This window comes from Protomyctophum bolini (genome assembly GCF_963924005.1).
Source record: "Protomyctophum bolini genome assembly, chromosome: 16".
Taxonomy (NCBI): Eukaryota; Metazoa; Chordata; class Actinopteri; order Myctophiformes; family Myctophidae; genus Protomyctophum; species Protomyctophum bolini.
Genome location: NC_137877.1, coordinates 16,379,847 through 16,406,620, shown reverse-complemented (window position 1 = coordinate 16,406,620; position 26,774 = coordinate 16,379,847). Strand labels below are relative to the sequence as shown.

At 41.2% G+C, this 26,774-nt stretch overlaps 1 protein-coding gene across 8 annotated transcripts in view; it reads left to right on the top strand.

Annotated features, from left to right (window-relative positions):
* Positions 1-26,774, top strand: part of gulp1a (GULP PTB domain containing engulfment adaptor 1a) — a 114,761-nt gene that overhangs the window by 38,274 nt on the left and 49,713 nt on the right. For 4 of the 8 annotated variants that reach the window (XM_080785308.1, XM_080785303.1, XM_080785309.1 and 1 more), the window contains exon 2: positions 3,138-3,225. The exons of 1 other annotated variant lie outside the window; for it this stretch is intronic. The gene's annotated coding sequence lies outside the window, so the exon portion shown is untranslated. 3 more of the 8 variants (XM_080785306.1, XM_080785304.1, XM_080785305.1) reach the window with 3 other exon arrangements.

Here is a 26,774-nt window from a genome sequence, read left to right as displayed (position 1 = left end):
CACCCTAAAACATGATCATCAGGATTATAGTTATACAAGGAGGAAAAAGTGGACAGTATTTGTTTAAATTTAGTTTTTATGTGGGCACGCCCACCAGTTCATTAAGTATGCCTGGTTTGCCTGGTGGGTGGTGATGGGTGGTGATCCACCCGAACCTAAGCCGCACCCACAGCTGTAGTTGTATGATAAAGGGGGAGGGGTTAGGGGAGGGGCTGATAATGTGATGTCACTATATTACTGTTTTTTTCATTGGCACGTTTGACTGTCAAGGGTTCAGCCTCCAGGAAGAAACCCTAAATACAAAGGGAATACATCATTGCACATAAAAACGACTCCAGGGTGTCTAATGAAGTACAGTCACCTCATAAACACATGCAAAACTGCAAAAATTGTGGCACTCCATCTTTAATGTAAATCGCTCTGGATTAAGAGTGTCTGCTAAATGCCTAAATTGTAAATTGACTTATTCTTTGTGAAAATCAATAGCGGTACAGAGTGCCAAACCTCAAATGAGCAAAATTATAATAATAATAATAATAATTCAGTATGTTTAGAGACCATATTAACAGCAGGATGCAGACACTTGATCCGTCATAGAATGCACGGTGAGCTGAAAGGCTGGTGAAGGCTTGGGTTTCACACTGCAGCGTGAAACTGACATTTTAGCCAGTGTTACACTGTACATTGACAAGAAGACTTTGTACTGTATATTGCTTGCTATTAATTAAATGCAGAAATCAAGAGAGCAACTTGTCTGTGATTGGACCTGTGTATACTGCTTTTATTGATTACTTTTAAGCACCACACAGTAAAATCCTCAGTTACGGGTCCATTTGGCTACATTTGTACACTCTCTGAGATCCAATACATTAACACTGACGATTGTATACTGTGCACACTCATTCATTCATTCATTCATTCATTCAACCCTGTATTTATTCTCAAGAGACATTGAGGTTTCCAGTGTCATCGAGAGATACAGTACAACATAATACAACATTTTCAAAGCAATAAACAAAAACAACCAAACAGAACTAACAGCAACATTTCCTCATTTTGTGATCTAATACTTTAAAACAGTTCCAGGGGGTAAGTCGGCAATCAAATATTTAAATTGATCGTATGTAATGGGAGAGCAGATCTTTAACTTAAGCTGTAAGTCATTCCACGTGGTTGGGGCACTAAAACAAAAGGCTGTTTTCCCCAGTTCTGTGTTTACATTTGGAACCTTTATTGTGAGCCAGTGACTGGAGCGTGTCCTACGGTATATGTTACAGGATTCCAATCCAGCAGAGCTTTAATATACAAGTCCCATCAATTGCTTTAAAAATGAATAGATATCAGATTCCTGCGCCTGTCGGCCAAGGAAGGCCAGTCCACTCTGTCATTATAGGACGCAGTGATGAGTTCTACTCTATATGGTTCACCAGTTATAAGTCTCAGAGCAGAGTGACAAACTGCATCCAAGCGTTTGAGGACAGAAGTAGCAGCTTTTCTATACATGACATCTCCATAGTCCAATACAGAAAGAAAGACTGCTTCAATAACTCTTTTCCTACATGGAATTGGGAAACTATAGCTCTGTTCCGGTAGAAAAAGCACTGCCACTGGCTTGGAAATTAATGTACATTTCTACAGTAGTCTATGTGACACACGGCACACGACACACGGTTGGGGTGAGTTAACCATACATTATGAAAATGCAGCCTTGGGCAGGAGAATAGCATGATAGTGGCCCAGCTGCCTTTTCCGATCCATTATTCATAGTCACATACTCCATGGTATGTGCCAATACTGTATGTCTTTCACTTGAATGCATCCGACAATCAGGGAAACGCCATGGAAACGTCCATTTTGTTTCTCTTCAGCGGGAGAACGATGGAATAATTTATCCTGTCGGCTTTGTTTTTGCTTAGGTGGAAATGGCAGTACGTTAGGATTTGCATTTGACAAGAAACATTTTTAAATAAGGCTTTCTAAAGTTCTAAACTGGTCAGTGATGTAAAAGTGTGGCCTTAAAACAGTAAACTTTTTTTTGTCTTGTACAAATTCCTCTCTTGTTTATTGTATACTTTTTATTCATCTCTATAAAGGCTTTATGCCCAGACTTTGAAGTCTTGGGCTGACTGTGTTTATGGGGGTGCCAATTTGATTGTTGTTTTTTTTGCTGCGGTGTATGGCTTTGGTGCTAAAAGTTGCAGGAGTAAGCATTATAATGATAAACTCTTAGCTCAAATAATGAACTTGCTACTTTGGGAATTAGTTTTGTTGATTTTTTTCTTCTAAACGGAAGCACAGCAGTTGCCAGTTAAAAGTTAAAAGTTGTATTTAAATTTTTAATCAGTCAAACTAAATTTCTAGAGCGGTGCCTACAGTATGTTGTGGAGTCAGAACAGGTCAGATTCATATATGGAGACATAGGGGTGATCAGGTCCAGAACCTGGGCAGAGACTTTTGTGCTGGTTCTGGACAACCGGAAATGCATGCCCCACGGCACCCAGTTATTATGTATGTGTTTTTATGTCCATATATGGAGTTATTTGTCAAGCATGCCAAATGAGGCTTTTGTACCCGTTCCATCATTCTGTCTGTGTCCCTTTTATATATGGAGATTTCTGTAGGCTCTCTCTGTGTCCCTTTATTCCTATATATATGGAGTGTCAGGCATGCCCAAATATGGAGTGTTGTGATGTCAGAACAGGCCAACTTATGGAGTTCTGTCAGGCATGCCCAGATATGAAGTGGTGTGATGTCAGAACAGGCCAGCTCCATATATGGACCATGGGCAGGGTCCCTGTCCAGAGCCCGGGCAGAGGCCTTTTTGGGGCGCTTCTGGACAACTGTGGGTCCGACCGACTCGATACCGGGCACTGCACCCCCTGTGCGGCTGTGGAACGCGTGTGTCGAATTTGAAGTTGTGGGGCGAACGGTTCTCGATTTACGTGGATTACACACAGACAGACAGACAGGGTGCATTTATAGATGCTATTGATCGTCACATAAATCATTACAGTCTGCTTTAAGCAGGACTGTTGTATCTCCAATCAGGCATGTTTTGTGCAATTGGTGTGGCCATTTACTGAAATCTTGATACTAATTTGTTTTTCTCCTTTTCTCTTTTTTCTTCTTACCCACAGTGGACACAGTACTCATGAGAATCCATCAGCCACATTAGATGACTGAGGCCAGAAAACGAAACCTGGTCATCAACGATCCAGAGTCTCAGTAAGGCCACTTATCTGCTATCTTACACTCTCCACAGCCGCCCGAAACTATTGATTTGTCTGCCCATCTCAAACACGCCTCCTGCAGTCCTCCTGAGGCAATCTGTACTTATTTCAGTGTGGGCTTGTCTGATTTTTGGAACAGAACCGTGTAGATAATGCACGTACTTCCCTGCAGGCGCTCTGTTGGGGGGGTCTTTTGGCTCTCTGCACTGTTGACAGTGCAGAGAGCAGCGTGGGCACAGGGCTCACATCATCATGTCAGCACATGCACATCATTGGTGATGTATAGGCATTGTTTAATATGCAATGCAAACCACTGAAGTCCAATGGAAAAGGTAAGGAGGAAGGAAAGCGATTCTCCCACTACATTACCACTGAAGTGTTTTCAATTTACATTTAAGGTGTAGGCGATCATGCAGGGGGATTCATGCAGGGGTATTTGAGCCAGTTAGTCAGATAACGGCTAATTAATTGAGCTTAACTGTCGGAAAGCTTTTCATTTGTACAGGGAACCCATGCTGTTATTAGGCCTGAATTAGAAAATTGTTCTTAACATCTTATGATGATGAAATCCTCGATTCCTCCCGGGTGGATGTAGACCTTGAGGGTCCGTCAGTTCAGTTTCAGCAAATATAACCGATTGAAAAGCATTGAGCAGTCGGGGTGAACTTAACCAAACTTGTATAAATCAACTTTGAAATGGAAGGACATTTAAAAAAAAATAAAGAATATTTTTTTTCTATTATCTAGTTAAAGATAACGGTATTTGATCAAATACCATAATGCAAACACCAGAAAACGTCTAAATGTCCAACTTTCCAACCTTTTTAGGTCTATTTATAGAGCAAATATAAAGTACCCACATGACCTTGAAGATAGGTTTCCTCTCCAGGATCTCTATGTCGTGAGACGTGTGTGTCTGTGTGTGTTTAAACAAAGTGGTAGGTAGCAGAGGCATAGTGATGGAGACTTCCATGCTATTTAAAAATGGGGCAAAAAGCTGATTTGCAAGCTATTGTTTAGAAATTTTCAGAAAATGTTGGAATCAATTTGACAATAACTACATAGACTGGCACAGTAATCATATTTTAAAGTGTGTGTGTGTGTGTGTGTGTGTGTGTGTGGGTGTGGGTGTGGGTGTGTGTGTCTGGATGTCGGGAGCTGTCGTACACCAGATATTGTTGTTGTTGTTGATGAGGACAGTAGAGAAGTGACATTTTGGAAGTGGCATGTACATTTGACCACAGTCTGAAAGAGGCATTCCTTACCATGGTGCGTAAGTACCAGTGTCTTAAGGATGTTATTATACAGCTTGGCTACAAATGTAAACTACTTGTGTTCATATTTGGAAGCCTCGGTAATGTCCATAAATCAGTCGTGAGGGGCCTGCAGATTGCATAACCACGATGACTGCTTAAAATTCTGTGCAGTTGGGTCCTATGATCTGTCCACTCTTTTGACCTACTGTAGGAATTATGGGGTACACCGTATTGCACTCATATCCTTTTGTTTGTTTCTCATACATACTACCAGGGACGTGCAGAGAGTGTTACAGAGGCAGGGGCTGAAATTCCGTAAGAGGGCACTTTTGGAAGAAAATAGCCGATCTACAAGCTCTCAACCTCCGGGCGCGACCCTGCACTCGTTGGCTACTAGAGATGCAGTGATGACAAATTATTTAGACACAAAATGCTGTGTTCAAGATCAGGAGAGTTCAGAAAAAAGCAATTCTCGGGTATGGTATGGCATGGAAAGGAGAGGAGGGCATTTGCATTTCTTTCACCATAGTAAATGCTGCATTCATGGTCTGGAGAGGGCAGTTGTTTTACAGACGGGTAAAAGGGCAGGGGGCTGAAGGCCCCTTTGATGTCTACATGTGCACGTGCCTGCGCATACTAAACAAGTACAGTAAGTAAGTGGAATCCTTCCCTAGGCTCTGTGGCTGGGTATAAATGACTTTGGACAGTGTTTATGTCAAAGCTGGGGAATGTCTTATCACGCAGAAGCAGTGGTGCAGATTAGAGGTAAATTATTGCGGTAGATTTGGGCCATACATGAGCCATTGAAATCCGTCTTTGAGATTTATGCGTGTGTCGTGGCAGTTAGCGTGGCCGTTTCACTCAATAACAGGGAAATGTGTGAGAAAACCAGAGGCAGATGCAAGTGATAATGTGCACCTGCTGCTATCATGCATCATAGTAACGCTTTACCCCTCAGCAAGAGTTAGTTTCTCATGTCACTGAGAGTAGTTAGTGACAGCAGGTTTGGAGCTGTTTACAGTAGTTTACATCTCCAAACCTTTTGTAATTTGAAAGCTTCAGAAAGTGTACACTAAGACACTCTAACTCAGAGTGTAGGCTACAAATGGACCCGCAGTGGTTCAGTAAGTCGCACCCTCACTTAGCTGTCCTCACTTAGCTGTACCCACTCGGCTACAACTAAACCTAACCCTAAAAATTTGAAGATATTCAGACTGGTGTTGATTTCGTCGACTAATACTATGACAAAAAAAACTTCATCAACTACCTTTTTTAAGTTTTTTCACTGACGAAAACTAAATGAAAACGAAGCTACTGTATGACTAATAAGACTAAATATATTGACAATTTCATCAACAAATAAAACTAGACATAAATGTTAGGGAGGGACTATAGTGGACAAGAGATCCAGTATAAGTAAAAGACACAAGTCATTTTACACTTGGTCGTATGCTGAAAATAGCCAATCTACAAGCTTGTAGATCGGCTATTTTCCGGAAGTGTAAAATCAGTCATTACGACAGCATCAAGGCCCACCAAAATACATTTTAGTCAAATTTTTGTCTAAAATCTTATGATATTTAGTCAACGAAAACTAGACTAACACTACAACATTCCAGGAGACTAAAATGAGACTAAAACTAAATGAAACGTTTGTGTCCAGCTCATAAGCTGTGACGCCCTCCTCTGGCATGTGTCGTGGTCCTGACCCCATCACTGACATTATGGTAATGACATGAGCCAGCCACTGCAATTTATTCAGACAAACGGTCCACAATCCTGAGGGTGTAGGATTCGTGGTGGAGCATGTCACAGGCAGTGCTTGTACTGCATTAGGCATTAGGGTTGTGTGTGCAAACAATGCGCCAGCGATGGCAGAACAGATTTTAAAAGACTTACCCGACCCATTGGTTCCCAGAATGTTCCATGGCAAGGACCCTTAAATAGCCATAGCTTCTGGCTGCGGCCCCCTATTTAAAAAGCTGATTTGCAAGCTATAATAGCTTGCAAATCAGCAATTCAGCTAAACAATAGCTTAGCTATTGTTTCGAATTTTTCAGAAAATGTTGGAATCAATTTGACAATAACTACATAGACACAGTAATCATATGTTAAATGGTGTGTGTGTGTGTGTGTGTGTGTGTGTGTGTGTGTGTGTGTGTGTGTGTGTGTGTGTGTGTGTGTGTGTGTGTGTGTGTGTGTGTGTGTGTGTGTGTGTGTGTGTGTGTGTGTGTGTGTGTGTGCGTGTGCGTGTGCGTGCGTGCGTGCGTGCGTGCGAGTGTGTGTGGCGTACGCCCAAAACCCACGTCGGGAGCTGTCGTTGACAAGCGGAGCAGCAGTGACAGGCTGTACAAGCATCTAAATGTTGCGCTTTGTTGAGCTGTTAGCTGTGGAGAGTCACTTTGGGTCAACCAGGTGACGCATGGTCAGTTCCTGTCTCAACTTAACACCCGTTTGGGGCACCCGCTGGCCAAGTGGTCCAGGCACATGCCACATAGGCTTTGACCTGTTCCAGTCCTGTTCATGACCACATTTGCTTCATGTCTCTCCCCTTCTCTCTCTCTCCCTCTCCCTCTTTTGGCAGAAAGGCCAAAAACAAATCTAAAAAAATAAAGAAAATAAATAACGTAACACCTGTTTGATGCAACAGGTGTTGGTTTGTCCAGCCAGAGAACCTGTCCGTATAACAATGTGACGCAAGCCCTGCAAACTGTTTCTCTGGTGTTTGCTGAGAAGGATCTCTGCAGTGCCAAAGCACCTCCTATAACGTACACATTTATATTATCATTTATTTATTTAGTCTCTGACACAAAGGCTTTTGTTCAGAGACACAGCATGTTGGGTCAGCTTGATCTCAGGAGTCATGGCAACAATGATGTTATTGGTTAGGCTGATCTATCCTGCATCAGGGACGGTTGTCAAGTCCCATTGTCTGGGAACTATATTGTTTTTGGTTGGGGAAATGTTAGCGATAAAAGGCACAGGCGGTAGCAATCATATGTCATTCTTAATCTGCCTAAAAGCTTCCTTGACAAATACCACACTGTCAGCAAAACTATTACCCTTTTTCTATTGTCCTCAAGTACAATTTATCATTTTGATCTTACTGTACCTGCAAACATTTAATATTTATTTATAGTTGCCATTTCATCGCAATGCATTCATTCAGTTGTCCTTTGCAAAAGTATTGCTGGGTATATAGCATGGATGCCTGTTTTGAAATGCAATACACAATGAGAAATGCAATGTGGTTGTTTTACTTGGTGTACACAAAGATATACAAATGTGGTGACATTGTTTTTCATGTACTGTATATTGCTTCTTTGCAAATGGAATGCAGTGTGTCTCAGTCACATTGAAATCCAATCTGAATCTCCCAAAGGAACATGCATTTGCTTCACTTCCCTGGTGCAGTAATGGCAAGTTAATGGCAACACAACGGAATGCGACGTGTTCCTCACTGCGCTTTTCTTTACACAAAGCACTGTTAGATGCCTGGCCTAGAGGAGCCAAGTATACAACAAAAATACAGGACATACAGGTAGATTTGACTATGGCCGGGTTCTGCATAGTGCTGTGACGGCCTCACAGCACTATGCAGAACCCGGCCATAGTCAAATGCCATCAACAGTCCAACCTGTGGGCGGGGTAACAGCGTGATTGAAGATGCAGCTAGAACGTAATCACGTTGGTTTGTTTCTTTCCCCGCCCCCAGGCAGTGATTGATTGGACATAATAATGTCTCCATGTTTGTGTTTCCGTGTGTGAAACAACAGCAAGTAGGGATAGGGCTTGATGATATGACTTCAAACCGATATCGCGATTATTTCAAATATTAACATTTCTGTTATTGGCCAGCCCTACCGTGGGGTGCATTGCATTTCAACACATCCCACTGTGTGACATGCATCTCATGTAAGGCTTATTGGCAAGTGTGCACATTAATGCTGTTTGCAAGGTCAACTTGAATGTCAAGATGCGTATAAACAAACAGCTGCAAAGTGGCTGGCAGTTAAAGTCACACACGCACGGACGCACGCACGCACTCACGCACGGCTGCACGCTCACACAGTTTTGTGCAGCAATAGATCTTATTTTGAATCTATTATGCTACAGGCCAGAACAATTTCAATATCCCTGGACTTAACATGTACATCATTTACTGGTTGCAGGAATTGTACAGATTAGAGATCATGTTTTCTTCATACTTAATACATACGTATGCGAAGGACAGACATTCAGAGATTCCTGAAATTTGTAGCTGGATAACATTTGAAAGGATCAATTATCCAGGCTTATTATCATTCTGCTGGCCAATGTGTCCCTTTGGCTTTGTTGTGAACAACTGTGAAATGTAGGGCATGACTGAAGTCTAGTGGAGGTCAATGATTGGTTGGAAGTTCTACACCTCATAACTTGTGAAGGGGCATGTTCGGAAATGCAGCACCGGAGCGCACTCGCCTATTCGTTTGCATTGCACAGTGCGCTCAGTGCGCTATTTCCGAACGTGCCCCTTGTGTGCCAGTGTAGAACATCAATCAGACACATTTTGGTCAATGAGATGAGATGCGGTGATGCATAACACGACAACTGGAAACAGAGGGTGAACTTTAGCCTAACCTCTTGTACTTGAAGAGTTAAGACATTGTGCATTATTGTATCTTCTCCTTATTGTCAAAAATAAGTTATTGTCAAAAATAACACTGTAATTAACAATTACAGTGTGTTCCATATAGCCAAAACAGTCCACAGAAATAGAATTGCATTGTTGTCCAAAAAACGGAACACACTCTGTGTGTCAGTCATTTAACAGCCCAACTTTGTGGAAATATGTGTCATTGTGCAGGAAGGAAGGAAGAACTGATTAACTTTGGATGTGTCTAAAAGGAGGTGTGTAGGTGGGCATGGTCTATAATCACCAAAAAGGCACATCACTTCCAAACGGAGGTTTGGCCTCTATGAAGAACGTTTCTGAGAAAATAACTGATGATTACAACGGGGGTGTTTTCCTGCAGACAGACACTACCTTTGGCTGCCTCTGGGGTGTTTTGAGTTGTAGTTGTTTTGAACATGGGACGACGTGGAGGGTGTGAGCTAGTGTGGGGGGGGAGGAGGGGGTTTGATTGATTGATTGAAATATTTATTTATTTATTTATTAACAGTTTGCAGAATTACAGTACATTTCAAGCACACACCCAATACAAAGACTGTTAACTGTGAGTGGACGACCCAATTAAGCATTACACTTGTTTACAACAGGGTCCACCATGTTCAATTCAATTAGTAGGGGAGTCAGGCGGAGTTTTAGCCAATAACCCCAGCACGTTTCAACCCCAGCATGTAACGCCTGGTCTGGGTGTGGAATCCAGGCAGCAGCAGCCTCCCCTGGCTTGCTGGCCACTGCTCACTGGGTGCGGACCGCGGTGGCTCCCGTGTCCTGTGGGGTGCATGTGTTTTTCGGGTGCAATGAGCAGCAGCAGCCCTCGCTGAATTCCACCTATCATTCATGTGAAGTGGTTTGTTTGTGCTTATTTGTCTATTTTTTTTATTATTATTATTATTATCTTTCAATTCTTTTTTACTTTATCCAAAAGTGACCTTATGGGGTGTCATATTATTATTACTAGTCAACACTTTTTCTTTCTTTCTTTTTTTATCCCACAATTTTGTAACCCCATTTTTTTCGTCTAGTGTAAATTAGGCCCTCCATCAGGCGCCCCAGCTGGCCAGGGGGAGGCAGTGTAGAGACCAGGATTACTGCATGTTGTTTGTGAGGGTACCTACCCTCGGGACACAGGGAGAACATACAAACTCCACACAGAAAGGCCCTTTCACCAACTCACTGGGCACTGAGGAGAGAACACGCCCACAGCGTTCCCAGCAGGAATCGAACTGCCCCGAAGAGATGATTATCTGTGGGTTGAAAAGGTCAAGGGTCAAGGTCCAAACCGAGAGTGGTGGGATGCGGATGGTCTAATGGTTAAGGCTAGGCGACCACCTACTATAGGTTCTAATGCAGCCTGACAGCAAGGCCGGGTTCGATTTCCGAGCCCGACGGCCTTTGCTGCGTGTCACTCCCCATCTCTCTCCCCGTTTCCTGTCAATCTCTACTATACTATCAAAATCCCAAACATATCTTTAAAAAATTAATCAAGAGCAGTGGGGGCAGGGTTTGTTTAATTCATCATTGCCATGAACAAGAGCATTGCAACTTTGCCTGGAACAACAGTATAAGAAATCACAGTGAGTCTTCCGGTGCTGAAACGTAGATCAAAAAGGCAATTTGCTATAAAATTTGCTACAGACGGATTTAACCACTTTAAACCTGCATCCCTATTTTGGGCATGTGTTGAGAACTTGTAGATGACTATTTTCTGTACTTCTGTTTGACACCGTCATATACGACAGTTTAAAATAGGGATTTGATTCATAGGGGAAAAAACATAGACATGAACAGAGATTCAGACGGCCCGAAAGCAACAATATCAAAGCATGAATTCAAGGGCTTCAGAAGATTAATACAGTTGTTGTTTGTTGTTTTTTTCACACCTTTTCAAGATGAATGGCAGATAGGCTGTGATGTGTAAAATCAGCATGTGCCACTGCTATATTTTCACCTACGCTTATACAAAGCTTGTTAAAGACTGGTTACAGTACAGAGTGCAATTAAATAATCACAGAACAATGCATGCTCACATGCATGCTCACACAGTAACTGCATTGCAAGTGTGCAGTACAGTGAAGTAAAGTCATTTCTAACTTTTGAGCCTCAGGGTTACAGTATCATGACAATATGCATTTGAACGTTAAATTAGTGCCTCGCTTTCAATAGCAGACTTTTCTACAGTACAAATTGATGTCTCTTTTTTGTGAATATTGGAACATAAAATGTCTAGGATATCTTCAACATATACAGTAGGTGTGCATTTTGATCAATTTTGAGAGTCTTGTGGTGCATAACACGTCCTCAACCTGCTTGTGCAATGATGTATTCCCTAAAGGCTTTGTATTTAGGGTTTCTTCCTGGAGGCTGAAACCTTGACAGGCAAACGTGCCAATGAAAAAAAACAGTGACATAGTGACATCACAATATCATCCCCTCCCTTTTTATCATACATAACAGGTATGGGTGCTGCCTCAGCTCAGGTGGATCACCACCCATCACCACCCACCTGGCAATCCAGGCATAGTCAATGAACTGGTGGTCGTGTCCACATAAAAACGACATTTTACCAAATACTGCACACTTTTTTGAAAAAAAGAAATCTTCCTCCTTATATAATCACACCCTGTTTTAGGGTGGTAAAAAATCAAGACACTCCATCTTTAAGTAAAGAACAGACAATCGCAAAATGTACTTTGTTACTGTTCACCAGGTAGTATCCATTTATCATGGCTGGACAGATGTGTGTAATCTGCATCCAGACGTTGAGTGCAAGCTGTCATGCCCTTCCAGATACCGTGTGTGCTTGGTCAGCTGGTTCCTCTCCCCAGGAGTTCAGAATGACCCCGCCGGTCGAGAGAACGTACTCTCTGTGTCGGCACTTTTTTTTGTTCTGCTGTGAAAGACTGTCCTAAAACAGATGTTGTTCCCCTTAGACAGTTCAGTCTGTTGAGATGAATAACTCTGTGTCAAAGGTATAGACACCAGACACCAACATGCAGCTGATGAATCACTAATATATAAACGGACTCTGAACCGTTGTGTGTGTTTTTATTACACCCACAGATTGTATATTTGTGTTAAATCTGACATACAGATATTCTATTTACTGGATGAATGGAATCAGTTTCACAAACATAGGGTCACGGCTTCTTGTATTATGGGTCATAATGAGTAAATATCAATGTTTTAACCGTGAATACAAAATATATATATTTTTAAGTTTTCAAAATAAAAGACATTCCGGAAAAGTTCAGATTTTTTTTAAATAGTGAAAATAGTAAATCTTCTGTTTGCAAAAGGGGTGAAGTGGACCGTTTAGTTCCACATTAGCAATGTGAACTGAACAAGACAGCCTTCTTTCATTGAAGAAATATTGCAAGATGCAGGAGCTTTATTTGAGATAAATTAGCTTGTTTTATGTCATAGAGCAGGGGAGGTCAACTTTGATGATGGAGAGGGCCACTATTGTTTCCACACTCACTCCAGTCACATTGTGTATCTGCTTTCTCACCAGTAGTATACTGTAAACCCCATCACTCAAATAGCCCTCAACACTATTTAATTTAAAATGCATTCAGTAATACTTTATGAACTTAAAATACAGTTCAAATATATTGGACATACATTTGTATAGCAAATGCAGCTCAAAGTGCTTTACAGAGCAATAAAGAAATAAATCACACCCATGTGAAATGAGCACTTTTCTGCACTCACTTTTATCCTCAATATGTACTTTGCTCAGCCAATCAAATCATCGCTATGGGGTGATCAGCCAATCAAATCATCGATTTTTAAAGATGTCTACAGAAGCTGCCTGTCTAAGCTGTAGTGGGAGTCCTAAAAGCCAATGTAGTGAAACTAATGCAGGCTTTAGTTTAGACTAGTCATTAGAGCGACATCGACAACCTATCTCAAACCCTTGAGCAAACAAGCAGCGTAGTTCGAGCGGTAGTCCGACCGTTGTCCGTGTGTCAAATCTGCGTGTGCATCCCGCAATATATGTTCTCTCATTTTAGTTTTCGTTAAAACTCTGGCTGCTGCATTTTAATAGTTTTCTTTAGCAGGCCAGAAAAATGTGCATTGCAGTAATTGACTCGAGGGTAGAGAAAACAAAAGCGTGGATCAATGTTTTTGCATCACGACAGATTCAGACAGACACGACTAATTCGCGCAGGATTTTAAGATGAAAGAAAGCAATCTTGGTAACATGATTAATGTGTGTATTGAAATTAAAAATAATAATAACCCCCAGATTCTTTACACTAGTGTTGCTTTCTACAGTTATGGTTTACTTAGTATTGATTCTCTCTGCTCACTAGAAACAATTATGAGATCTTATCCTCGTTTAGTTTAATCCAAATACAATACAATACAATAATAATAAGTATTAAGTACTAAGTAAGTCTGTACATTTCAGTGGGAATTCAAGATGAATATACCATAGTACAGACTGTACTATCATGTAGGAATATAATTTGAACCCACTGACCCAGTCTTTTCCTTTACAATGATTGACAATAAATAAAGGAAGCCAATGCAGCAGAAAGAATGGGATTTAGTTGCTACTAACTTATTGGAAAATAAAATAGATATTTAAAAGTTTGTCCAAACACATCATAGCAAGTTTGCCAACGGTTCATAGAAGTGATGGTTATCACATAATCATGAAGTACATTCGTAAATCCACTCTGGCACTCTGCAGTGTGGATTCAGAGCTCTGCCATCAAAGTGCGGCGGAGCGAAGAATTGGTTTGAAATTTACGAACGAGAAGCTACGGAGTCGAGATGGCAAGCAAACATTATTCACATGAGGAATGTGTTACTTTTGATAACATTAATAATAAATAGTTTTAAGACGGGTGTATAATGTGTTAAACTTGAGTGTTGTCAGGACACCTCTTTCCCCTCCCTCCCAGCAACCAGGATTTTTTGTTTACTTGTGTGGTCTTCAACAAAATGGGGGCACATCTTTCTTGTTTAGTGGACTAGTTTAGTGGCTTTTTGGCCTAGTTTGTTTGAATGTGAAATGATGCACTATAGTGCAAGGGACGGGTTCCCAAACTTTCCAAGTGCCTCGCACTGTGAGGCATTGTGAGCTTCTAGACCTTAGATTATCAAATGTGCAGATCAGCCTGTACATACACTTGCTGTATATTGGTTTGTTTACTGTGAGTGTGAAAACAATGTTGCACATTAAGCTAATCATCTTGGGGACCCCCTAGTTTGGGAACCTCTGCACTGCTGTCAATTGTGGGGATGCTTCATTTGTTTGTATTAATTTGGTCTCTAGGAGCTGAACTGTGTAGTCAAGAGATTATTGGGTATTTCTTTGTTACAGTGTTGGCTGAAGGATTTTTGAAATTCACATAAAAAGACTATGTTCACAAATCACTCTAGATACCATAATAAAACCACAGATGAAAGGAACTGTAATAGCTGATTTTTTCTGTTCCATTGCCAATAAAGGCTCAGACTGAGCAATAGTAAAACTATTTTCTTTCTGGAATCACTATACATCTGATGTATAACTAATCAACATCTTTCATTATCGGCCTGGCTGAGTACTGGGATTAGGGTTTGTCATTTTATTAGGGCTTGGCTCTGTGGGAGGATAGCTGTCTATTATTATTATTATTATTATAAGAGGGTCCCTGTCTGTAAATGATCCTCCGATACCGTGACAGTTCTCTCGTCAAATCATCATCACTAATAAAAAGTGATAGGAACTCAGGTTTGAGACACTTAAGTCAGACTTAACGATCCAGACTTGTCGCATTAACATTAAGGAAGATCCAGAAACATCTTCCCCTCAGTCATTATCCTCTTGAACTCTCTGACCAAGAGATAGAGTCGTCGTCCGTCCGTCCGTCCGTCCGTCCGTCCGGTTCAATAATATGAACTCTTCACTGACTGTACAATGTACATACACTGTTTATTTGTTACTGCTTTTTATTATTGGTACCTATACAGCTACTGGGTGCTACTACTAACACATTATGATTGCTTTTGTACTGCATTGGAGTGATGCTAACAGATTCATTTCGTTGTACATGTGTGTAACAGTGTTCAATGACAAAATAATATCCATCTATCCATCCAAGGAAATGGCTCACGATTTCCTCTCTCATCATGTTACGTATCCAACCATCCGCAGATGACTGTAAAAGCTGCACCACCATGTACAGTAGAGTGCACCTACAGCTGCTGTGTGCCATTCATTATGATAACACTTAGCTATAATAGCTTCACTCAAATAAGCCCACATCGCCATATCGCTAAAGGCAACGTGTGCAGTGTACAAATAAAAGTTTCATCCGTCACCTTAGAACGCACACGGAGAGGTCAGTCACGTAGTACTATGAAAGTTAATGTTAACACCTATGGGTGATTGTTGATCTTTTTTGCTCACTGTCAACTAACATTAGTTAACGTGGTGGTCTCTGAATATTCTGAAAATATTAAGTGACCATGAGTGGAAAGGTCGGGTAACTTAATCTTCCTCATTTCGCTGCCACCCATCTTCATGTGACAACACTGAAGAAACTACACTTTGATACAATGTAAAGTAGTCAGTGTACAGCTTGGATATCAGTGTAGATTTTATTTCCCCCTCAAAATAACAAAAACCACAGCCATTAATTCCAAACTGCTAGCAACAAAAGTGAGTACATGGTGTAAGTGAAAATGTCCAAATTGGGCCCAAGTGTCAATATTTTGTGTGGCCACCATTACCTTCCAGCACTGCCTTCACCCTCCTGGGCATGGAGTCCACCAGAGCTGAGCTGGAGGATGCTGGTGGATGTTAGAGACCATACGCTCCTCCACCTTCCGTAATCCATGTCTGTCTTGTCTTCAGCAAACTGTTTACGGGCTTTCTTGTGCGTCATCTTTAGAAGAGGCTTCCTTCTGGGACGACAGCCATAGAGACCAATTTGATGCAGTAGTGTGGCGTATGGTCTGAGCACCGACAGGCTGACCCCAGGCTGACCCCGCCCACATTTGTGCATGTACAACTTACTGGTCTCAACTGTGCATGTTTCTTTCCTTCCATGGAGCACCATGGAGCAACATGGCGTCGCCCGTACGGTCTTCACGTCTCGTCCTCTTTAGACAGTCCTTGGGTGTAGGCAGTGCTGGAAAGTAATGGTGGCCACTGGCCACACAAAATATTGACACTTGGGCCCAATTTGGAAATGTTTAATTAAGGGTGTATTCACTTTTGTTGCCAGCAGTTTGGAATTAATGGCTGTGGTTTTTGTTATTTTGAAGGGAAAATAAAATCTACACTGATATCCAAGTGTCATTTCTTCAGTGTTGTCACATGAAGCGATGTTAGGGGTGTGCTCACTTTTGTGAGATACTGTAGCTAGAATTAAATCCTTTTTATCACCTGCAGACCTTGAAACCTTTTATTTCATCATGTTTGGATTTATGTAACTCTGACCACTGTAAAAAAATGAATAGAAATCCCGCCTCCAAATGGTTCAGAACTCAGCAGCCAGTCGAGCCAGACTACTAACCAACACAAAGAAATACATCCATCCTAGCTGCACTCCACAGGTTACCTGTCAGCTTTAGAATAGATTTTTAAGATTTTACTGATAACTTTTAAAGCCCGGCAGGCCGGCAGGGATTGGCTCCCAGCTATATCAAAGCCTTTCTGCCCCCTATGAACCATGGGCAGGGCGCTGCCTTAGATCCTCGGGCAAGGCCCTCCTGAAAGGCCACCCGTCTCACCTCGTTACAAGGGGTGATCGGGCATTCGCAGTCTGGGCACTCAAGCTGTGGAATGCCCAACCTCTGGAGCTGAGGCTAGCAAAATCAATGTCGTCTTTTAAATCACTTCTAAAAAACTATTTGTAAGGCCTTTTCTTAGTGGCTTACTGGCTTCTGCCGGTATTACCAGGTTTTTAATCGTGGTTCACGAGTCATGACTATTCACGACGACAATAGTGAGCAGTGAGTGATTTTGGACACAGCATTAGACTTTATTGATTTGGATGCAGCCATGTTTGCCCAGGAAAACTATAGTAGCGATCACTGTGTTAACCAAATAAATAATTAAGAATAACAAATAAAAGAACATAACTCATATACTGTATATTACAATGACCATATCACAGTAGACAGGGTCTGACATTTGGAGCTCTCCTGAGCAGGAATGCATCTCTGTAATTACTTGGCACACCCAGTATGTACAGTACTAACCCTTATACATAGGTTTACACTTTATACCAGGTAAAATTGCAGGATGGTCCTCTTTAAAGGAGAATTCCATGCTAGAAGGCTTTTTTACCTTTCTTACCTTTCTTTGTAGTTGTTACGTCCCCACCAAAGAGGTCCAGGTGTTTTTTTGTGCAAAAACTCCTTATTGGCTATTTCCCCTACCATAAACCCTCAATTAATTGCATTGAATTGAATGGGAATTGAATGGGGCTATGGGGTGTTGTGCTAATTTGCTTATTTCCATCGAAATAAGTAGTAAAGTGTGCCGCTTGGGATATTATAATATTTACATTATGAAGAGAGGATATATACAAAAAGCTTGCTAGAGTTTGGAACCATCAAGAAATGCCAGCACACAACCTATTGAGCCGTCCTTTAGTACAGCTTCGTGGCACATTGATTTCTTATGAGGTGTCAGTACCAGCAGGTGATAGCATGACTTTCATGGGGTTGAGCATTGTTCAAGCCTATACAAGACAAAATGAGCTTTCAATGTTATCTCTCTCTCTCTCTCTCTCTCTCTCTCTCTCTAAATGGGTCATAGAAGTAATCCTGTCTCCAGCTATATGATTTATTATTGTAATGGATGGACCCTTGCAGCTGTGTAACTTACGATTTTTCACGATTGTTAACACCTTTCTCAAAACTTCTAAACCCTGACTCTCCTTTGCAAGATTACATCTCTTAAAATGATCCCTGACAAATATGCCATAAAACATTATACGTGCCCTCTATAACTAAGATTTTAAAATAAAAACACCATACATTTTGTATTTTTTTCATAAATAGAGAATCTTTTACTCAATAGGAGCCATACACTACCATCGCAAGTTAATGATGTCATATGTCCATGTGTGGTCCAGCCCTATGGAATGTATGGAATGCACATGATAATAAAAAATATTTAAAATGTTGCTTTAATGCTCATATTATCCTTAGGAATTATTACGTTGTTTTTTATTAGCATATGCACTCCATACATTCCATAGGGCTAGACCATATGGACATATGCCATCATCAACTTGCAACAGGAGCAGTTCCTATTGATGGAAAGATACTTTATTTATGAAAGAAATAAAATATTTAAGGTGTTTTACAGTACAGCACGGTATGGTACAGTACAGTACGGTACAGTACAGTAAAGTATTGTACAGTATGGCACAGTACAGTCTGCTACAGTACGGCACAGTATGGTACAGTACAGTACAGCCTGGTACAGTACAGCCTGCTACAGTACAGTATGGTACAGTACACTGGCCACCTGGATGGCGTGGCGTGGCGCTAGAGTGAGACCGGCCAAAGGCTGGTCGAATTCTAGTATGTCCCAAAATGTAACTACAGTAACTGTTCCCAAAATGGAACATTTACTGCACACTACCAAGCGTTCACAGCACAATTCAAAGTGCAGAATTGAAAACACAATCATTGAGTTGTGCATAAAGCCATGTGCATAAAAGGCGTGACCCGGCTCTGTGTGTTGCGTTCATATTAGCCTGGGCATCATTTCATTTCAGGTATATGACCCGCCTGGGAGCGGATGATATCGTTACGTCATGTTGTAGTATTGTTTTGTAGTCGACAGGCAGGAACAACAAACCCGAACTTCCTTTTCCCTCAAACCGATTTTTCTCAATAAAAGCTGCAGGCTACGAGAGCTTTTATTGTTATTCTTCCGGTTTGAGGGAAAAGGAAGTTTGTGTTTGTTTATTCCTGCCTGTCGACTACAAAACAATACTACAACATGACGTAACGATATCATCCGCTCCCAAGCGGATCATATACCGAAATGAAACCAGGCTTTCCTCCGAGGTGGTGGAAAGCCTGGTGGGCGAGGTTACATAATACCTTCTACCTCCAAGCTAAAAAGAACTCCTCGATAGGATTCAGAAACGGAGAATAAGGTGGAAGGTATAGAACGGAATTTTCTTTCCTGGAATCACTCACGCACTTGAGCAGCCCAGTGGAAGCTCACATTGTCCCAGATGACAATGTAGTCGAAAGTCGATTCACTGTGGGTCATCTATGGTCAGGTGTTACCAACACCTGACCTCACCTTGTGTGTTGTAGGTTGATGCTTTGAGATTTTACGTGATAAGTGTGTGCAACAACTGAACTGAATTGTTTGTAGTGTTTGGACAACAAGGTGAAAATCAGACTCTGAAAGTCAGAGTCTAATGCAGATAATGGAGTGTGATGTAGTGCAAATTGTGTCGTGTGATTAGGTATGAACTGAAGGTTGTGCAAATTGCGCAAAAGTTTCGATTAACAATCATGAAAAACTGTAATGTGTACAAAATGGTTCACTCTCAGAGTGATGATTTTACAGTGTAAAAATAATAATAATCATAATATCAAATGGGGGTCCTTGGCCTAAAACTAGGGGTACTTGACATTTCAAAGGTTTAGAATAACTGCTACGTATAAGCCACTTAAAAATTGCAGACTTGTGCATACAGTAGGATACAATTTACAATTTAGGCATTTAGCAGACGCTCTTAATCCAGAGCGACTTACATTAAGCAAGAACAAAAAAGCATGGGAATACATCACATAAAAACATTTATCATGAAACATGCGTAAGCTAAGAAAGTAACAGTGGAATATCTATATAATGAAACTATACATATAAACTATACATCTATACTACTATGCTATACATATGCACTTATGCTGTCTACATAACATGCTATAAGTCTGTATCAAATGCTATCTAAGTCTACAGAAATGCTATCTAAGGGGGTGGGGTAAGTTCCATCTTTGGCAGTAGTTCCCAACCTTTTTAGCGCAAGAATCAAAAAAGAAATTAGATGTTTGCCCGCGACCTAGTGAAAGTAGCAGTTTATTTTTAAATACACTACTTTTGAAATGTTTTGGAATTGCTTTGAATTGATGAAATATTTTGAGATAATACAGTATATAATTATATTTTTTTAAATGTAGGTATCGACAAAAAGTGGCCATTTACTCGACTGGTTCATAACAATGTGTCTGTGACCCAAACATGGGTCCCGACCCACTGTTGGGGAAACTGATGGAGTGATCTACAGCATACAGAATTAGCAGGTCACATGCAATATTTCAGCTCAGACTTTTCGCTGGTGTTAATAGGGTGTAGATGGGTGTGGTGAAATAGCTCAACATTCTTTCCTAGGCATGCATGTTCTGATACATGTTTTTTCTTTTACATAGTTTAGGGCCGTGAAGGGCCCCCCCATATCCAGAGCTGGAAAATGCTTGCGCCAGCCACTCGTTTTACCTCGCCACAGCTGTCCATACAAGACGCAAACATGAAATGATACAGAGAAAAACCCTATAAAAATAAAGTGCGAGGAGAAACCCCAGAATCCTGAGAGCTGGCGGTCCCCTCCCTGTTTTAAATGCTCCCAGAGGCAGAGTCTGCTGCCTGGCAGGTCTGGCTGGCCAGGAAAAAGCCAGCAAAAACACACTATCACCCAGGGCCCTGCTCACGTTAAGCCTTCGGCCGGAAACCATGAAAAGAACAAGGCCATGGTTTCCACTAACGAGCGAAAGAACCTTTCCGAATTAGCATGCAAATGTGCTTGTTTGTGTACCCAGAACCTCTTTGTTTCTGTCTGTTTAATCCTTATTCTGTATTTCTCCTTGTCAAAAGCATTTCACCCCCAAACACATTTTTCTACCTCTTCTGTAGGATGCTGCACATTCAACACATTATAATTAATAAAAAAACATTTCTGACAATTTCAGGAATAAAGTAAATGTTCAATCTAAAGTCCATAAAGAACATTTGAACAATAAATGACATATTTAGATTTAACTTAATCCCCATTCACTTAGGCTCTATAACACTGTAGGTTTTCTCCTTTTTTCCCACATTGCATTGTGAGCTTGTGCAGTAGATCAGTTTGTATATCTGCCATTTCTTCTGCCAAATGTTCACCTCACACTAGGGTTCATGTTGCTAAAGTGAAACCGTCAAAAGCAGGTGTGTTTAGACGTTCACTGTGATTCTGATATAGATAAGGAAGTACATGCAATACAGTACGGTAGTCCATACTGACTGTGACAGCCTTATGATTTTGAACGTTGCCACAGAAACTGGTGGCTTGCTGCTATTATTCAAGGTCATGTTCCTTCTTTGTTTGGTCTTCTCAGACCTTCTTTGTAAAACTGCTTTCCCATCTCCCTTCTCTGTTCAACTCTCGTGTCCTTCTTTTGAATTATAAACTTCACGTAACAAATGCCGTTCCTTTCCCTCAAATGTCTCGACCGTCTTCCTTTCAAACTCCCAAACTTTGTTTTGAACTGTCAGAAGAGGCCAATTGGCTCCCAGAAGTAATTGTCTTTATTGAGTATAGTAGAGGAAAGGAGTGATAAGGTTATGGGGGAGCAGAGGAGGAGAAGAGAGGGGTTCTTTCGGGGGATTAGTTCACCCGACCAGCAGAGGTTGCATGAGGTCCCTGCTAAAGAGGTGGGGGTATGTGTGCTGGGTTACACAGTAAAATCTGCAGAGTTTTATTTATCCATTTATAACTCAGAGTGTACACATATAACCAAACGGACCCACACTATGCGTCCCACCTTATGGGTCCATTTGGTTATTATGTGTACACTCTCAAGTTACTGTAGTAGCAGCGATGGAAAGCAAGCACTGTGCTTGTGCTTATGTACAACGTTTTTAATAGTTTAAAAAAAAATACTTCTGCTCCACTACTGTACTGTACATCTCTGAGGCAAATGAGGCACCATACTGCACTACACAGTTTTAGTTACTAGATACACAGATTATGATTTTTAAATGCAAAATATACATTCAATTATATATGATGCTATATTATATTATCATAGGTTAAGCTGCCCAGCAGCACTTAAGCACCACCTTAACCAGCTGCAACTTTAAATAATGCATTATTATGTATTAATGATAACAATAACATGATTGTGAAATACTGTAGGTCATTCTGCATAATGACTGCTTTTAAGTACATTGATGCCTACATAGTTTTGCACTTTTACTCATTTGAACACAGGAATCTTGCTTGAAAAAAAGTACTTCTTCCACCACTTGTTAGTTGTTAGTTGTTAGTAGCTATAATATTTCTGTGCGCATCCACCATTGAACAAATAGCAGTATCCTTGACTCGACACTGTACGTATTACGTGGTGTGTTCCTGTACAGTATGTGTTGCGTGTTCCTCCCTGCCCTGTACTCCGCGCTTGTAAAGCCGTCCAGGGTTATTCATTCCCATGTGCCGAATAAGACAAGCAAGTGTCGGATTTCAGTGAGGTATAACAGCTCAAGCTGCCAGGATTCTCTGTTTTTCAAACCACACATATTTCTGCAGCTGCAGTGGAAAGGTTTTTTTTTCTTTTTCTTTCTTTTTTTTGACAAGGGATTATTAAGTGTCAAAACTGTTTCACGAGGGCACTTCCAGGGCTTTGCATTGATAAGGTAAAGTGGCTATATGCACATACACAAACACACGCACACGCGCGCGCACACACACACACACACACGCAGACAGACAGACAATATAGATGGATAGTATACAGTAGGCTACTGTATATTACGTGACGTCATAATAGAGGTGTCAAAATTCAACCTCTGGTGTGATGGATTTTATAGTTCACCGTCTCAGACATGCCACATTTGTATCCCCGGAAAACACATACAAAAGGCATGTGTGGGGGGAATAACAACATTTTTTGGATGAACAGGGGGTGGAGGAAGTCGACTTTGAATGCCAGGTATCGTGTGTCTGAGCAAAAGCTTCTTGTTTAGCTTGCAAACCCCATCATCTCTGCTTACCGCAGTCCTGAATGTATCACCATCTGGCCCACAGCTGAAAACTATTAGGCTCTGCTGGAACTTCCTCTCCACTATTCCACCCCTGTTTTAAGGCAAGTAGCCTAAGCAGCATTTTATCTCAGCTCCTTTGGTTCATTGTTTCCTTCATCTCTGTTCTTTCAAGTTTGGCTTCTCCAATCAAAAGGGCAGCGCTGTTGGTTTAATTTGTTTGTTTGTTTTGTGTTTGGGACATCTTTCTGAGGCTGGTAAGGCTGCTTGCGTTTCTTATGTGGGCGTCTGATTAGGACAGTGCCGGGCTTTGGCAGAGCAATGCTGAGTTTTAGTTTGGGCACTGCGGCTGATTCAACTGGGGAATGCCGCCTCTAAATTCATAAACAGATTGTTTTGGTTTGGTTTTTGTTGTGTTGTTGCGATGTCTAACGTGCTGTGCTTAGCAAGCAAGATTCCAGAGCCATGGTGAAAGCAAAGGGTTGAAAACAAAGGATCTTTGTTGCTTTTCTTTTCTGCATTATGTTGCGACTGCCGCGCATGTTTCAATCCCACATAGAAAGCTGGCTGGATTTTTAGCACATATGGGTCAGATTAAGAACTGCCTGAGAAGCTGGTTGTAAATATGAGACATTAACTTTGGATTTGAAACAAAATAAAAAGGGGAAAAAAGTATTTGTTTTATTTTTAACATTTTAACATATTTTCATTGCATGCCACTTTTTTGTGTGTGTGGATTCTGTTTTGTTTGTGGACTGATTATCTTTTGGCTTGAGCAATGTCTTCAGAGGGTCAAAGTAGGACATCTTCATTTCCAGAAAGTTGGCTTTCCTGCTTGAATTCCAAATGTTTGAGTCACGAAGATGAGTTGCAAAACTTGGGGCATGTTTTTCAGTAAAATGTCAAAGTGTTTCCAAAAGTGTTCCCTGTTAACCAACCTTCCCTTTTTGTCTAAACATTACTTTTGACTCTACGATGAGAAACAAAATTCAGATTTATTGTTGGAGCTCGAGAAGTTTCGTACCATGAATGTTTGGTGAGGTTGTTTGTGTCTTTGTAGATATTTTTGTCAGCCTTTACTGAGACTGACATGTTTGCAGACTGCAGCGCTGACATATTTTGAACACCTGTTTAATGCCTTTTGAAACTGGGGTTTGTGAGGTGTTGAGCGGCAATACTTCTCCACCACAGAGCCCTTTTAATATGGTGCAAAAGGAATTTAAAAGGAATTCAGTTTGGTATATTATGCAGTGACAACCCAACATAAAACTATTCGCATGTAATGCAGTGCAAGGTGATACAGGACACATTTGTGCAGTATGCCATTCAGACAGTAAAGCAGACAGCAATACTTCTAGCTTCTTATTTGAGTTAGAGGTGACATTAACCACATGCACCCCTGGGAAATAGCATCATCTACAAACTCACTGTGAGCTTGTAGATCAGTTATATTCGGCAACCATGGGGTTTAAGTGGTTGTTAAGAGAGTAACCAAGAGCTAGGGTCCAATGCAACAGAAGTAATTATAAAACATGTGATAACAATGTTCATGTCGTGCAAAATGCTCTGTTGTATAGGGACTGCAGGTGATCATAAGGTGCATAGTAGGCATTAAAAAAAATAGAAAAAATCTATTCTGGCCATATCATTACTGGCAGACATTTAAAGCTGATCGATAAGGAGGTTTGGTGTAGGGGGGAATAAGGAGGGGGCCAAGTATAGAGCCCTAGGGTATCCCTGTCAACCAAATATAGGGTTAAGTGGTTAAGGTGTGTGCTACGAAGGCGATGGAACCGCCATCATCTGTGTGCAATGCACCACTCGCTAATCTACCGTAAGCAATCATCATTCCAGGTGTTAAGTTAAATGACCTGGTGTTCCTGCTGATTATGATTATTACACGCTGAGAGCGTTTATCTCTTCTAGGTTTGCTGAAAATGCATCAATGTGTCCTCTGACACTGTCTGAGTAAATGAGTACACTATAAAACACAATGTTGTGTCCAGGCACGCTGTTAGCTACCAGTACGCCCTGACACACGTGCGCACGGCGCGCACACGCACGCCACGCACGCAGGCCAATTGAATTCAGCATACCTGACGACCCAGTGCACCGGGTAACCCGGTAAACATCAGTGGGAGACTGTGGAAGTTTGCAGTTTGGTGCTAAGGCTTGTGTGTGTGTGTGTGTGTGTGTGTGTGTGTGTGTGTGTGTGTGTGTGTGTGTGTGTGTGTGTGTGTGTGTGTGTGTGTGTGTGTGTGTGTGTGTGTGTGTGTGTGTGTGTGTGTGTGTGTGTGTGTGTGTGTGTGTGTGTGTGTGTGTGTGTGCACAGTGCGTGTGTACACAGTGCGTGTGCGTGTTGAGTCTCTCAAATGTCTCTCCAAAAGCGTAGGAGAATTAGATTTTTTTTTACATTTACTTCACTTCACAATATATTGCAGTATTGATACTTTTACTTAAGTACTTTTTCCACCACTGATAATTAGTAGCAACAATAGGAGCAGATCTACAAGCTCACAACGCGTCACATCATCGCACATGTTGTGAGCATGTATGTCTTCAGCTTTCGGCTTCAGGGTTGGGATTAAAAATGTAATTAAATTATGAAGTTAATACAATCACCATACTAAAATGCTGATGTCCTAGCAAGTATAGAATCGTAATCAACTGTATTGTCACAGAGCAAGGAGAAAAATAAAATCTAACAAAATAATCTATATCCAGCATATAGCACATACGTAGCATACAGTATCTAGCTGGTACAGTACATACATGAGGCATAAGATGCATGAACAAACCAGCAGGAATGTACATGATATTAGACATGAGATTAAAGGGACAGTTCAGCCCCAAAATGCCCTTTTTTCTTTAGATTGCTCAGGCCATGGAGCCTTGAATTCATGGATATAAACTCAGCAACAAAAGTTCGGAAACTTAATTTTTGTCCATTATTTCCTCACTCTAATAATAGTAATTTTAATAGTAAAATAATTGTATTTTATATCATTTAAAATTTTAATTATTCACCTTTACAACGAGGTATAGATTGTCAGGATCAGGTGTTCGTGGAATGAGCAACACAGCTAAACGTGTGGCCGGGTAGCGCCTCCAAAATATTTGCCAAAATGGCAAGTGGTTGGTATTCAACCCTTGCTTTGAGTTGCTTAGTGGATTGGATGATTGCACTCTCACACAGTAATAAGGACATAACAACAAATATTGTCCATTTTTACACTGTATTAATTTTACACTCCGTGTTAGTGAACGGGTAGCGGGTGGAAGAACAACAGCTTGGCATGGTATGGGGCAGTATCTCTCTCACAGGCAAGACAGAACTTGAGGTTGGGGATGAGATTCTGGAGCCAGCGGCGATCCCATATCTTCAGAATCTGGGACCTAACGCCATCCTCCAAGATGACAACGCTCACCCCTACAGAGCCAGGATCACCACAGAGTAGCCTACCTCCAGAATTTGGGAGTGGAGTGGATGGGATGGCTTGCCATGAGTCCAGACCTCAACGCATTTGAACACTTGTTCAAACAGTTTGGACCGTACGTGCTAGCTAGAGTGACCAACACAACCATGGTGGATGACTTGCAACAAAACATGGTTGAGGAAT